This window comes from Callospermophilus lateralis, chromosome 6 (assembly GCF_048772815.1).
Source record: "Callospermophilus lateralis isolate mCalLat2 chromosome 6, mCalLat2.hap1, whole genome shotgun sequence".
Classification (NCBI taxonomy): domain Eukaryota; kingdom Metazoa; phylum Chordata; class Mammalia; order Rodentia; family Sciuridae; genus Callospermophilus; species Callospermophilus lateralis.
This window is the reverse complement of record NC_135310.1, coordinates 160472790-160488587: the sequence shown is the minus strand read 5'-3', so window position 1 is coordinate 160488587 and position 15798 is coordinate 160472790. Positions and strand designations below refer to the sequence as shown.

The 15798-nt window shown below is 39.5% G+C and overlaps 1 long non-coding RNA gene across 1 annotated transcript; it reads right to left on the bottom strand.

Annotated features, from left to right (window-relative positions):
* Positions 1–4705: 4705 nt before the first annotated feature.
* Positions 4706–15731, bottom strand: LOC143400995 (uncharacterized). Its single transcript, XR_013091552.2, has 2 exons — positions 15612–15731; positions 4706–5008 (listed from the first exon to the last, which is right to left on the bottom strand). It is a non-coding gene; the product is annotated as an uncharacterized LOC143400995 (long non-coding RNA).
* Between the last annotated feature and the right edge of the window lie 67 nt (positions 15732–15798).

The following is a 15798-nucleotide window of genomic DNA, read 5'->3' as shown; positions in this document are numbered from 1 at the left end:
GGCCTTTTCTTCCACCACCTTTACCTTCCGGGGTAGCAGGGAACGCGCTCAAGGCAGAGCGCCCAGCATTCATCAGCCTCTAGGTTTGACCCCCAGCACTGAGCGCCTGCGCGCGCACGCACACACCTATATCCAACCGGTGATGGAGTTTCTATTGGATGAAAGAATTGGCATGAATTCTCTGTATGATACCTAACATTTGTCAAAACCCATAGAATGTACACCACAAAGAGAAACTTAATGTTATTTAATGCATTAACATGAGTCCATTTATTATTTAAAATGTAACAAGTATTGCACTGGGAAACAGTGCAGTGATGTGGCTTGTGGGAAGTCTGCTTAATTTTTCTTTAAACCTAAAACTGCTTTAAAAATAAAATCTATTAAAGTAATAATGATGCATTCTTTTTCTCTTACTATTTTCAAAATACAATGTGTATTTTACAATTATGGCTCACTTCATTTCATCTGAGCCACATTCCAAGCACTTTATAGCCACATGCTACCAGGTCGAGTAGAACCACCTTGTGTAGTTCTTTTCTCCTGGTTTTCACTACAGCTACTATCTGAATTCTAGAGGACCTCCTCTCCTGAGTTCCAACCTTCATCCCTGAATCCCTCACTGATGTTTACTTGCACACTGCATGAGTATTTCAGGACTAACAGAACATGATAATAACCTAATAATTTATCTTCCCAAACCTCTGTAGTTGAAGAATATCCACTTGGGAGAAAGGCACCAACCAGTATCCATGAAATTCTCCAAGTCAGAAAACATCTGTAGTTTTTTTCCACAACAAAGCCTAATGATTCTACTCATATCTAAATTAGGAACATTAGCTTCTTTATATTTCCCCCCTTCAATAACCCAAGCTAATTTTGTTCCATGGCCTTTGCATAACTATTGCCTCTTCTTAGAAGGCTCAGGAGTCTTCAACGTACCTGACTTTTCACATTTTTTAGATTTCTCTGAAGATGATTTCCTTAAATCATATCAAATGTTTCACTTCCATTATATCTGGAATTATTAGCTGTTTTATTTTTAGTGTTGTCTCCTTTCACAGAAATGTGAGACTACTGTCTGTCTTGACCATGGCTGAACTGTCCAGCATGGCAGGTGATATAGCTAAAGCCAGCCTGTATTAAATGTGTTGCAGGAATGAGTGAGTTTAATTTGCTCTGTAAATTTGTTCAGCATCTTTGCCAGGCTTGTGATAATGCTCTAACTCTTCCCTCGACTTTTAAACTTGACTCATCTCTAATCATCTCTTGCACAGGCACCACTGTTGTCTTCCCCCCCCCCCTTAATTGTAGATGGACACAATACCTTTATTTTATTTATTTTTATATGGTGCTGAGGATCAAACCCAGTGCCTCACATATGCTAGGCAAGTGCTCTACCACTGAGCCCAACTCCAACCCCACCACTATTGTCTCTTAAAATGCAAATTTGATCATGTTACAAATCCAGTATAACATCATTCAGTGGCAACATTGCGCTTACAAGAGAATGCTCAGAGCCCCTCAGCTCCAAAATGTGATTCACCGGCTGTTCACTCCCTATGGGTTCATTTCTCTGAGACCTTGAACTTGCCTAAATTCTCTTTTCTAAGTTAGCAGTTTAACTCCTCATCCCATTAAATGAAATTGCAATAGTTGCCTTGAAAATGATCAAAAGGAATGGGGTGAAGAGATACAAACATCGTTTTGTATTTGCTGATTATAACAAGGTGCAACCTAAAGTAATTACTGCCAAAGATTTGGCTTCTGGGAGAAAAATATGAAAAAGTCAGGTGTCCAGCTGTCTGACTCAGACTCAGTCAATATTTGCTAAAGCCACAAGTGTGCTCATACATGCCACTAAGAACACAAAGGACAGTTCTGCTTATTCCTTGGTTGCATTATTTAATTTTACCTTTATTTTTCATTTTGAGGCTTAAGGGCTTAGGAACATTTCCTTCCATTATTATTCTGGGTTCCTTTCCCTACACACAATGCACCCCTGATCCCTGCTCCCTGACCACACAGGTCTGTGGTCTCCCAGGCAGGAGTTGCTATGTGCCCAGCTCTGGGCCTCTCTCCTGGAAGGACCTGACACTGGGTCTGCCCCACTTGAGCTGCCCTAGCCAGGGTGTAAAGAATCATTCCAAGTTCCTGCCTGTAGCAGACTTCGGCAGACACCTGATAAGGCCAGATAAGGCTACCAAAGGAAAAAGTGGTCTAAGTCCTGGGAGGAAGAAAGAAAGGCACTCGCCTCCTCCAGGCACCAGTGGAAGTAGGTGTTGGGAAGGCCCATGGGTAGAGGCTGCCCATTTCTGTCCTTCTTGGTGTTTCTGGGACTCGGGCTTTCTTCCAGGAGCTGCCATTCCTGTCCCAAATGTGAGCGTGAAAACATTGGGTCATTTGAACAACTGACACTTTCTCTGAGAATCGTCTTCACTATAGGCAAAAAGCCACTCTAGCACATGTGGTATATTTTCTTCATGGCCACAGAGGACCAGTTTATTTCACTGTCAATGCATTCCAAACTTTGTACCACACAGAGCAGTTTGGCAAGTCTATTGAAGTTACACGTATCCTTTGACCCAGACACTCCACTTCTAGGAATTCATCTTATAGAAACCCTTAAACATGTGCCAGAAAATGTACATATGAAATTACTAATTGCAGCACTCCTTACATCAAGAGACTGGAAACCCATAAATGATGTGAAGTATGGTGAAACAGAAATTCGAAACCCATTGATAAAAACAAGTATTTACACTGTATAAAAAGCTGTTAATTGCAAAAATTACATTTAGGTAATTACATTTAGATAATTCCTTGTACAAACTTTAAGTAGCTTTGGAAACACATACAAGCATTTCAGAACACTGCTCGCATTTTGGTTTGGGTATCAACTGCCTGGGAACACTTGGGTCACCTTTTGGAAAAACTTGGAAATATCAAACTGTGAATTTGTTATCTATCCAAAAATACACTAAAATTTTAAATAAAGTAATTATCCTACATACTATGCTATTTTTTCAAAAGAAAACCAAAAAGAAAAAGTGAATTCATTGTATTCTTTATTCCCAGCCTCAACCAAAGTCTCTGGACTCCCCACAGCAGTCTTCATCTATAAGGACAATTTGTATGTCCAGTCCAGGAACTGAGTATGTTACAGTCCTAAAACCTTGAAAAAAGAGATTTTCAAATTATTTTCCAATCCTGGTGGCACTTTTCACTTTTATCCACCAGATGCTGAGGGCAGGGATAAGAGTTGGCTCAAAGCGAATGATTAATTTTTTTGGTCAATTTATTAATTTATATGACTAAAGACCAGGATCAATATTAAAAAATGGGACATACCAGACAGAGATCATGCACCATTTCTCAGTAGGTGCCCCAAGCCTTCCATAACCGTGGGGCTCTTTTGAGTACAGGATTAAAAATGAATCCATGCAACTTGTTTGGGAATATTTTGGAGAACTAGTGACCCTACATCAAAAAAAGCTAGAAATCCAGAAAACAGTCCATTCTTGGAACGAAAATAAATGATTCCTAGAATCTGACCAGGAGATAGCAGGCATTGCTGTCTTATTGCAGTGGGTGGTGCTTCAGTTTCCAAATCTAAAGGTTCTGAATTTGAATCTTGTTAGAGTCTGTAAACAAGTCAGGATGGTGCCTGGCAAAATGCCAGAGGGAGTGGTTTGTGAGGTGGAGCCAGCCAGCTTCCTTATTGGTTGACTGCTGTATCTATTTTATGCTAATTAAGATAAGCCGTGTGGAATGCATAAATACCACTCCTGTCCTACAATAAATGGCTCCTACTCCTGCTGTATCAAAGTACACAAGTTGTTCGTCCCCCCCCACCCCCAGTCTGCTTCAGCGGAACTGTGGCAGAATCTCAAAGAAGTCAGCTTTTCACCCTGCAGATAGTTATCTTTGAAAACATTACACCAGTCACCTTCTCCACCTACAACTGATATTGGTCCTGCCTGTGCCTGCTGGGGTGCAGCCCCATGTGCAGCGAAGCATGAAATGTCCAGGCCCAAAACATATAGGTGCCAGCACCTCCTCCCTTTCATGGGCAAACTGCTGGAACCTGGGTGGCCACCTCGGAGTCATACACCGGGATGCAGATGCAAAAATCACAGACTTTTTGTTGTTAATCTTCCTGTTTTTTATTTTATCACACACAGAAGAGGGAACATCTGTGTCAATTGGTTCTTTCTGCTTTCCCCCAGTTTCCACGCTGACACTGACACGGCTGGCCCCTTCTAGAGGAGTCCCACAGACTACATGTGCTACGCAGGAGGCCCGGGGAGGGAGCAGGAGATGCAGGTCTGTGCCTGGCTGATGGTCTGGGTCTCAGGGATGCACTGGCTGCATGCTACTGGAGAGCTCTAATGACAAGATCTCTGCTCCTTGAGTCTCTATGAGGATTGACCTGACAAACAAGGGTGGCCAATTGCATTCTGTAGAAGCCAGAGCATGGACTTCGGACTTGGGGAAGATCCGAGGTGCAGAGTGGCTTCACCGCAAAGCACCAGTTAGCCAAAGGAGGGTCTGACCCCAGTGGGGACCCTGTAGAAAACAAGTCCACGCAGCAGAGGGACAGAGTGCAGCGCTGGAATGTTTGCCCTTATCTCAACTGCAAAGCCAGGCCTGAGCAAAAGCCTCAGGACCTTCAAAATCATAAAAGGAAACAAGGAGGCCAACGCTATTTTCATAACATCAAGACCATTTACTATGAAAAAGGCTGATGGGTGACAGTCCTGCGCTCTGTGTGGGTCATGGCAGCCACACTCTGTGATGCCAGTGGTCACCAGGTCCACAACCACGACAGCTGCTGGAGACTGGAGAACATGTTCGTTTTATTAAGTCTGCACCTTGAAGCACTCATTTTTCCAGTATTCTGTGGAAAGATGATAAAGCACCTCTTCTAGGTACCTGAATAAGACGCTTGTCTTGGTGGCTTCTGAGCTGTGAATCCTCCGAGCTGTTTTGTTTCATTGCACACCATCTATATTTGAAAGAACAAGTAACAGTCAAAACTATAATAGATGCAAACTTTGGTAATTGGCATTGTCTGGGGGAAGGGGAAGAGAGACTGTCACTTCAGGGAAAATAACTGGCAGTATTTTTTCTTTCCTTTATTTATTCTAATCAGTTACACATGACAGTAGAATGCACTTTGATACATCATACATAGTTGGAGTATAATTTCTCATCCTTCTGGTTGTACCTGATATAGAATTAAAAAAATAGCATTCAAGTGAAATTCTTCATTTAGATAACTTTAAGCTTTTAACATCCAATCATTTTTCCTGATGAGACTGTATTAATGAATGTTCTTTTATACTTGTTTGATATTATATACTGAAATGTTTTGACACTTGGAAGAGCTAAATACCTCAGTGAATCAATATTACCAAGATGTCACAAAATCACACATCAAAGTTAGTGATATCACTTTAGATTCTATGTCATTAACCCACCCTAAAGAAATTACCACCTGTCAAATCAAAAATTCAAAGAATGTCCACAATTACCTGGAAAATATGATTTAAAATGTGTTTAAATCATACAATGTGAATTGTATATAATTGTGATTTTTCTCTGACCACAGAACTGTGCAATGCCACTTTTTTTCCAATTTATAAAAACATATCAAAAATTTAAATGTGGAAACAGAAAAATATAGCTGTCTTCCAATAAACTAGTCATTAAAGAGTTAAAAGTTGTTCTTTTTATGTTTGCTTCAAAAATACAATATAGGTTGATCATTATTATTTCAAACAAAACTAACAAACATTTTAAAAGTTTCAGTTTTTATTTTTAACATGGTAAGTATTGATAGAGATTATCTACAAAGACCTTTGGGTTCACAATATTTTTAATGTATCAAAAGAATATTACTTATAGTTCCCTGATCAAGGTTCTGGGGTTGTTAAATACACAATCAGAATTACTTTTCTCCCTTCCTCCAACCCCGTTCTCTTTCTCTATTTTCTGCTATTATAATTTTTTTAAATTAATACCTTGTGAATATAGATAATGGCAAACTTCACTATGGTATATTCATATACGCACATAGGAAATTTAGGTCAAATTCATTCCACTGTTCCTCCTAATCCCTTCCCCCTCCCCCTGAATCCCCTTCATCTAGTCTACCAATCTTTCTCCTATTTTAATGGAATTTCACCCCCTCCACACCTTTTGTGGACCACCCCCCCCTCCGGCCCCCCGCGCCTTTATTTTGGACTAGCTTCCAAAATTGACTTTTGGAATCTGACTTATTTCACTTAGCATAATATTCTCCAGTTCCATTCATTTACTAGCAAATGCCATTATTTCATTCTTTATGGCTGAGTAACACTCCATTGTGCATATATACCACATTTTACTTATTCATTCATTTGTTGAAGGGCACCTAGGTTGGTTCCGAAGCTGGGCTATTGTAAATTGTGCTGCTGAAAACATTTATATGGATGCCTCCCTACAGTATGCTGATTGTAGAGCTTTTGGATCTATTCTGAGGAGAGGTATAACTGGATCATATGGTGATTTCATTTCTAGTTTTTTGAGGAATCTCCATACTGCTTTCTGGAGTGGATGTACTAGTCTATAGTCCCACCAATAATATATGAGAGTATCTGATCCCCCACATCCTGTTGTGTTCTTGATAACTATCATCCTGACTGAAGTGAGATGAAATTTCAATGTAGTAGTTTTGATTTACATTTCCCTAATTGCTAGATGTTGAATATTTTTTCATATATTTGTTGGCCATTTGTACTGTTTTTTTTTTTTTTTTTTTTTTTTTTTGGTACCCAGAATTGAACGCAGGGATACTCAGCCACTAAGCCACATCCCCAGCCATATATATACATATATATAATTTTTTAAAGAATATAATCCCATTTTCAAAATATTTATTTTTCTGGTGGACACAATACCTTTATTTATTTTTATGTGGTGCTAAGGATGGAACCCAGTGCCTCGTGCATGCCCGCTACCCCTTAAGCCACACCCCAGCCACCCCCAGCCCTATTTTGTATTTCATTCAGAGAGGGTTTCACTGAGTTGCTTAGCGCCTCACTTTTGCTGAGGCTGGCTTTGAACTTGTTATCTTCCCACCTCAGCCTCCCCAACCGCTGGGATTACAGGTATGTGCTTCCATGTCCAGCTGTATTTCTTGTTTTGATAATCAAAATAATTTTTACAAGTACAAGGGTCCTATCCAGAAAGCCTGAGAAATGTTACAGAATACTTCTACAATCTCTCTTGAATGTCTCTCTTCCTTCTCATTCCATCATTCATTCTACTCATAATTTATTGAGGATATGGCCTATCTCAGGTCTATATGAAGTTTGAGGGTCCAGAGGGAATGGAGCCATCCCTTCACCTTAGGAAGTGACAGGATACGCAAAGTTTCAGTTCCTGGTTCTTATAGCAAAATACATTCTCCTAAATATTTCATTTTGATAATGTAGAGAACTCTTCAGCTCATACAACTTTACTAGGGCTGCCATAACAACCTGGCAGAGTGGTTAAAACAACAAAGATTTTTCCGCATAAGCCTACACAGAGGCCTATATTTCTGTATTCCTTCTACTACCTCACAGGCTTGGATCAGTAACAACTACTGAACAAGAAATCTGGCCTGTATCACAGAGTAATTATTCTCTATAGCTGTCACAGGGTCCTGTTTACCCAGCAAGAGGCTGGCCATGAGGTTGAAAGCCAAGACAGAAGCTTGACTTAGTTCCTTGAATTCTCCTTGGGAGAGAGAGATGTTCCGTGAGGAAGGAGTGGGGCCATTAATGAGATAGGACAAGATATATTCAGGAATATCCTTCTACTATTTCTCTCCTCCAAATTTGAGTTCCTTCCACTTAAGCTCTTTTGTGAAGAGAGACCAACAGATATACCAGACATGTGGCCTCACAGAGAAAAGGTCTTGTGCAGACCCAAGAAGGTGGCCATTGGCAGGCTAAGGAGATAGACCTTAAGAGAAAGCAAACCTGCTGACACTTTGACCTTGGACTTCTAGCCTCCTGGACTTTTGAATAGAGCCTTCAGATATGGCCAAATCTCCACTTGCTTTCGTCCAGATTTCCAAAAGGAAGTTTTGCCTTCTCCATCTGTCCTTTTTCTGTAGTCTTCTCTGATGCCCACTGCCCTGCACCACTGCCCAGCAGAATAACCCAATTTCCCCAAAGTGCTTACTTGTCTGGTATAGAGTCTAGTAAATTAAACCAGGAACAAGGATAGAAAATCAGAGTTCAACCTGGTTAACAGTGGATAATGAATAGAAAAGGAACCTGAGCTTAAGATTTTATTGAATAAAAAATAAAAAAGAAAGTCACTACTGATGGATGTTGACTTCCAAGATTACAAGACTAGTATTTTTACTCGAGAACTTGCTACCTCTAAACTAAGCATATTTTTATTTCATTTTCAATTATGATTTTAAAAGGTAAGAATCAAGTTTTTAATTTTTGTTTCCAGTGCTCAGCTAGATTATATGGTAGATGCAAATAGCACAGTTTAAAAATGAGCTCTCTAAATTATCTTTACATTCATTCAACTTGCTCATTCTTTTTATACCTGAGTGGGAAAATCCGATACCCCAGAAAATCAGGTGAAAAGCAAGATTCTAGTTGAATCTTTAATGGTGATTCATTTTTGAAATGTTATTGACTAACTTTGGATCAAATCAGACAGGATTTTTTTTTGTGTGAAAATGTAACTCCTCTGAACCAGTTTCTGGTAAATAAGAACAGACTGGGAGCTTGATGAATATGGTACATGTGGCCATTTGGGACTCCTCCCTCCATGACCAAAGCAATAAAGATTATCTTTCCATTTAAGGCTGATTCCTTTCCCTTACTGCAGATTCCAGACTCTGCCCCATGGGCTTCTCTTTATCAAATGCCCCTTTCCTGAGTTTTCATTCTTCTCTACTGATGTTTTCCTGTTGGTAACATACTCACATTTATCCCCACGTCCCCCCAAACCCTAGGCCCTGTCCCTCTGTGGGTCCTGAGTCCTATGATAGTTAAGGGCTCTCTGTTCTCATTCATAGTCAAGAGTTCACACTTCAGCAGAAGATATTGCTTGGGTCCCCCTTTCCCCTGGGTCCCCCTTTCCCCCTGTATCCCATGGAAGCTGCCACTACTAAAGATGAAAGCAACCTCTTTTTTTTTTTCACCTTACCTTGTTTTTATTATTATTTTTTTTCTTTTCACAGCTCCAAACATACATTTTTTTTTCCTCCCTGCCTCTCCCCTTTAGACTGTGTCCCCAATAGAACCAGGACTTTGTTCATCAACATTTCTGTAGTCACTAAAAGAGTATCTGACAATTATGTGCATATACAAACATGTACCAATGAATCCCATCATTTGTGTTTAATTATAATGCACCAGTAAAAAAAAAAAAAAATAGTGTCTGATAAAAAGTGCACACTCAGTAGCTATTTGGTAACTGAGGGATTAATCCTAAAATCTTCAGAAGGAGCATATCCAACTCAGATTGAGGAAGTCTGGGAGAGTCTACTGTCCAGAATTTAGGTGTCATAATACCTTACACCAGGGGATTTCACAAGAAAGTTAATGCTTCCAAAATTATAGTCACCCAACATTTCCCTCTATTCTTCATAGTCTGGAAGGGAGTTGATTGCTACTTTTCCCTGACAGAAAGATTTTTCTCTGCCTTGCAACATTTGATGGTTTGTCAGTGCTCCCAAGATCCTACAGACTGACCTGCATGGGTGCTGGGGCAACACAAAGCCGTGATCAGCCAAACAGCTCACCTCAGGCTGTTTACTGTCCAGAAGAAAATTAGTAGTGCAGAAATTCTACAGGAAAAGTGTGTCAGATCATGGAGCAAAATACCAAGAGGTGGAATTAATCAGGGAAAAGAAAAGAGGAGGATGATCCAGGAGACTCAACGGAGGATTAATTTCACATGTGTGACTCCTGCTGGAACTCAGACAGAGACAAACTGGAAGGAAAATACACTATGTGAGAAAACCTCCCTAACTGGCAAGAGATGTGAATATAGAAATTAACAGACCTCACCGAATTTTAGGAGATGTTATCAAGAAACACTTTCACTTCTGGCCACATTGGAATTAGACTAGATTTACCTTCCCACACTAAATAAGTAGAAAACCAGCCAAAATGTATGCAACAATCACGACCACTGAGAACAAAGAACCAAAGGCAGGGAGCTCTGTCAATGTTCCCACTTACTGCCTGAGAGAGTTGGAGTATCTTAGTGAAATTCTTGAACTTTGAGAATAAAAAACTACAAGATGAGAAGAACAGAGCATGTAAGAATGAGGAAATAAAAACACTGTAATTCTCAGTAGGAAAGGGGGAGAAATGAACAAATGAAGTATATAGGATCCTGCATAATTATTATGTTCTGATATTATAATAAACGAGTATGGATTTGATTATCAGTTTAACTGCCAGCAGAATTTAAGATAGAGATGAAATTCCAAATCACCAAATTTGGAAAATCGATAAAGAAAAATTTAACATAGAAAGAAGAACTAATAATGGGAGAAAACAATAGCAACAAATAGCAAAATATAAAGAAAACATGCCACATAATGAAAAGCATAAAGTATATAAGTTCTCACTAAATTATTAAATATTGTATATTACTCAGCCTTAATGAAGAATGTAATTATGGCATTCACAGGTAAATGGATGGAGCTGGAGGATATCACACTAAGTGAAATAAGCCAATCCTCCTAAGACCAAAGGCTAAATGTTTTCCCTGATATGTGGATGCTAATTCACAATGGGGATGAGGGAGTGCTAGGGAAGGATAGAGGTACTTTGGATTAGACAGAGGAGAGTGGAGGGAGAGGAAGGGATATTGGGGTTGAAAGGATAGTATAATGAATCAGACATTATTACCCTATGTACATGTATAATTACATAACCAGTGTGATTCTACAGCATGTAAACCAGAAGAATAAGAAATCATACCCCATTTATGTATATGTCAAAATGCACTCTACTGTCATGTATAACCAATTAGAACAAATAAAAAAATGAAAAAAAAATAAATCAATGTTATCTATTCTTCAAATGTTATCATTAATTTAAAATCTGTATGGGGCCTGATTTTTTTGAAATTTTTTTTAGTTGTACATGAACACAATATTTTTATTTTTATTATTTATTTTTATGTGGTGCTGAGGATTAAATCTAGGGCCTCATACGTGTGAGGCAAGAGGTCTGCCACTCAGCTACAACCCCAGATCTGGGCCTCATTATTTTTAAGTGTTTACATTTTATCATCATTCCAATGCCTACATGGTTTTTGTTTGTTGTTTGTTTTCTATTCAATTTTTTTACTTCTTAACCAAATATTAGAGATTTATCAGTCATGCTAAGCTGCAGTAACAAAACCCTACCTTTGAGAAGTTTCACACAATGAACTGTTCACATCACAGTTTGAAATGGATTAGAGAGCCATCCTGCAGCTTATAGTTAGCCTGCAGCTTATAGTTAATATGTGTCTTCTAAAGTCAGAATAAAAGAGGACTAAAGGAATAAGAAAGCAACCTCTTGCTTACTAAATTCCACTCTTCGGAGAGGCAAGAACAGTGGTAACAAGCACAGACTCAGGCCAGACCATCTGGATTTAAGTCCCCACTAGGCCTCTTATCAGCTGTATGGTTCTTGCTTAAATCACTAAACCTTCCTGAACCTCATTTTCCTTTACTGTAAAATGGGGCTATTTTATTAAATGTCATAAACTGCTTGATAATTAAAGATTTAATAGAGAGCTTATAACAGTGTTTTGAACACAGTTCATATCATGTAAACATTATCCAAGTCTTTCATGTTTAATCTCATCTAATATTTCTGCAATAGTTGACATTGCTGACAATACCTTCTTAAATGAAACGCTCCTCCCTTAATAATGACCTATCTTTGTTTGTTTTTCTCATTTGCTTGCTGCTTATTCTTTTTTTTTTTTAATCAAAATGTAAAATGTCATCACTGTCTTTATTTTTTGGACACATATTTATTAAACAAACCAGTTTTACATATGCAACTGTAAAATCTAAAGAAACAGAATAAATTTTTAATAAATTCCTCATCAATGTAGTTCACTTTCAAAGAAATGTTTAATTGGCAGAGTAGAACAATGTGTTTCCACATGCCGATTGATCAGTGCAACACTGACAGTTATAGTTAACATAGTCAAGAAGCTGAAAATTGAGATTTATGGAAGACAAACTTAATTCTATCTGTTTAAAAAAAGGGGGGGAATAATTTAAACTTGTAAATCACACACTTTTCATGAAAAAACAACTAATTTTATCCCTATTTTCATTTTAAATGACCATTGAAGAATTAAACAATTTTGGGAAAAATTAAGTAAAAATAAAAAAACTATTAGTATACATTTATTAGAATAAATAAAACCAAATGTTAACTATTTTTCACTATACCATGAATATTGGCACTGTTTATTTCATATTCACGTCAGTTTCAAAGCTTAAAAAATCCTAATAAAATTAAATGGTTTGATCAGTCCAGTTTTTTTCAACAAACGAATCCCTTACTTCTAGATTATAGATTTTAAAAACTGAATTTTTGCCTTTGAATTTTCATACAAACAAAATACAAATGTATTTCTTTTATGTTGGTGGCATTCTAAAAGGCAAGAAATTCTGTTAATGTTGTCCTTAAAAGTACAGAATTAAAATCATGATAGAATCCATCTAGTGTACCCATAAGTGTGTGTTTTGATTTCACATCCTTTTCTTATAAAAACTGAGAATTCATAATACACATCATGTGGATATTTTGGGGTTAGAAAACCCATGGCTCTGGGCATTTTAAATAATTCCTGAGTTTCTTCACTCAGGAATTGCATGCTTTTTTACCTTCCCTCAAAATAAAACACTGATGATACCCTGGCAGCAAAACTTACTAAATTATCTTTAAAAGTAAAAAAGCAACATTATTTTCAATTGTCTGAATAGAATTATTATAAATGTTTCAACTTTCACAACCCAGGATTTTTTCTACTTAGTTTCAGACATCTCATGGTTCTCACTCCTTTTTTCACTGTGAAGATATTGATGAGTCCAGGCACCCCAGGCTCAACAGCACCAACTGCAACATAAATGATAGAATTTTAGGTCATCCACCTGGAAAGTAAGAAAGAAGGGGGGAAAAAAAAAAAAAAGCAAATGTTTCCTGTTTCTGGGCCACAGTGAGAAGGTTAGTCATTTGTCCATTAGCAACACTTCTTCCCATCTCCTGCTTGTACACTTTTTCTGTTCTTTCTGCAACATTCCTCCAGGTATAGAAAGTTTTCACTGCATATTTTCTGGAGTCAGCAATGCCCCCAACTTGTCAAACAGCTTTTTCCAACCCTTTGCCCAAAGATTTTACTGAAGGCTCCTATTATTAAATAAGATTTTCTGGAAGCACCTCTGGAATTCTAACTTGTAAACCAAAACTGGTTGCTTCCACAATCACCAGGCAGTGCTTCTATAGGGGACGTATAAAGAAAAACATGTCCTTGGACCCAGCCATTTCCAACATCTTAGCTCCCAAACACAGACTCTGTCATGTAGCTAGTGTCTTTCTTGTACTTCTTCTGAAATGATTCTCTTGGGTCCCTCTCCTCCAATGATGAAAATTAAAATCTGGATATTTCTGGTTAATTTAAGGATACCACTAAGAAAATTAGTCTCCTCTACAGGCCACACTGAGATGATTAAGGATCAGTTCCTACAGCAACCCAGTTAAGATGTATCCTGTTACCACTGAGTTCCATGGCTATTTGTCCTTATTCTCTATCCCTAGCTCCACACTTACAGAAAACAAACAACAACAAAAAAACTTCTTAAAGATGTTTAACCTCAGGGATAGCTGAGCTAGTTCCATACTTGAAATTCCAGGAAAGGTTTTCATTTCCTATAAAGCCCACCAATTGGGATCTTATTCTAAAATCTCTGGGACTTATTTCCTGTCTCCTATGCAGTCTCCACATTCAGGTAACTCCTAGTTTATATTCATTTACCATAACTTCTCTTCCAGTCTTTTCTGACCTATGTTCCCAGACCGCCCTATGCAACTTCTACCTCACACTATTTTTTTCTATTTTTTATCTGTTCATTTTAGTTAACATGACAGTAGCATGTATTTTGACATTTCATATCTACATGGAGTATAAATTTCCATTTTTGCCTCACATTGCTTTTGACACCTAACGTCTCTATACTAGGTTGTGAGTCTTAAAGAAATGGAACTGGGTCTTACTTGCCTTTAAATTCCTAATATCCAACATAGTATCAGGTGCTTAATAAGTGGTAAATGAATAAAACAAATGAGTGTTGCTTCAGCCAATGTCTCTTTAAAGAAAAGGTTGAAGAGTTCGACAATTATTCAGACCACCTTATGTGTAGTACAGGCTCAGAATCCAGTTTAATTTTATTCCAGTTCTTCTCTACAATACACTCCACTATTGAAGTAATCATAAGTACTAATGATCCCAAGCACAGGACCTACCATCAGTTTCAATTTCAGCTTCACCAGTAACTAAATATGTGAACTTGGGAAGTTAATCTCTCTGGGCACTATCTTACTTCTAAGAATGTAATACACATTTCTTTCAATTTATTATGACTGAATGATAATGCATGAAAATAGTATTTGGTACCACAACATCATACACTCAAAAAAAAAAAAAAAGTTACTAAACAACATCACTAAAATATTGAGATGACCCTAGGTGGAATATTTTCGCCTTACTTATAAGTTTCCATTTAAAACAAATGAAAATAAGAAAGTTGCAAATATCCCCAAAACCAAAAGTGAATGTTTCCTCTAATATGCAGACACTAATTCGTGGGGGTGGGGGAGACACTAGAGAAGACTAGGGTTACTTTAGATTAGGTAGAGGGAAGTGAAGGGAGGTCAGGGCAGGGGATGTGGGGGATAGGAAGGACAAAAGAATGAAACAGGCATTATTACTGTATGTACATAGACTGCATGACCAAAATGATAAGGAAGGAAGGGAGGGAGGAGAAGGAAGGGAGGGAGAAGGAAGGAAGGGAGGGAGAAGGAAGGGAGGGAGGGGAAGGGAGGGAGAGGGAGGGAGGGAGGGAGGGAGAGGGAGGGAGGGAGGGAGGGAGAGGGAGGGAGGGAGGGAGGGAGAGGGAGGGAGGGAGGGAGGGAGAGGGAGGGAGGGAGGAAGCAAGGAAGCTGCGGTCCTCCGCTGAAGACTGCGCCAGCCGGGAGGTGATTGATCCTGCGCGTGCAGGGGTTGCTGTCCCGCCCCCACCCCAGGACCAGCCTCAACCCATTCTCCCACAGTCCTGGCACTCAGCCTTGCCCTCCGAGGTCTCAGGGCTGTCCACAGCTTCCTTCACGGGACACCAGGCCAGGAGCACGCACTACGGAAAGCCGCAGGAGGTCTCGGCTCTGCTCCGGCCGGCCGAGAAGCCCCGCCAGAAGGGCCCGGACCTTCGCAGCCCTCCGCACCGCTCCCGCAGGAGCGCCAAGTGTAACCATGGCCGCCGTCAGGGATCGAGAGCGCCCGCGCGCCTCGGAATCTGGTCCTGTCCACACCTTGGCTTGCGTCTCCACGGCTGTAGCATCCAGCGGGGCTCGCGTCCAGGCCTAAAGGCCCTCATGCTCCGCGCCGCCCCCTCAGGAAGCTTACCCAACGCAGCCGCAAGCCGCGCAAGCGCGCCGGGCCCCGCGTAGGTCCCGCCCCCGACGCCCGCCTCCATTGGCCGAGAGGGCCGGCGGCCCT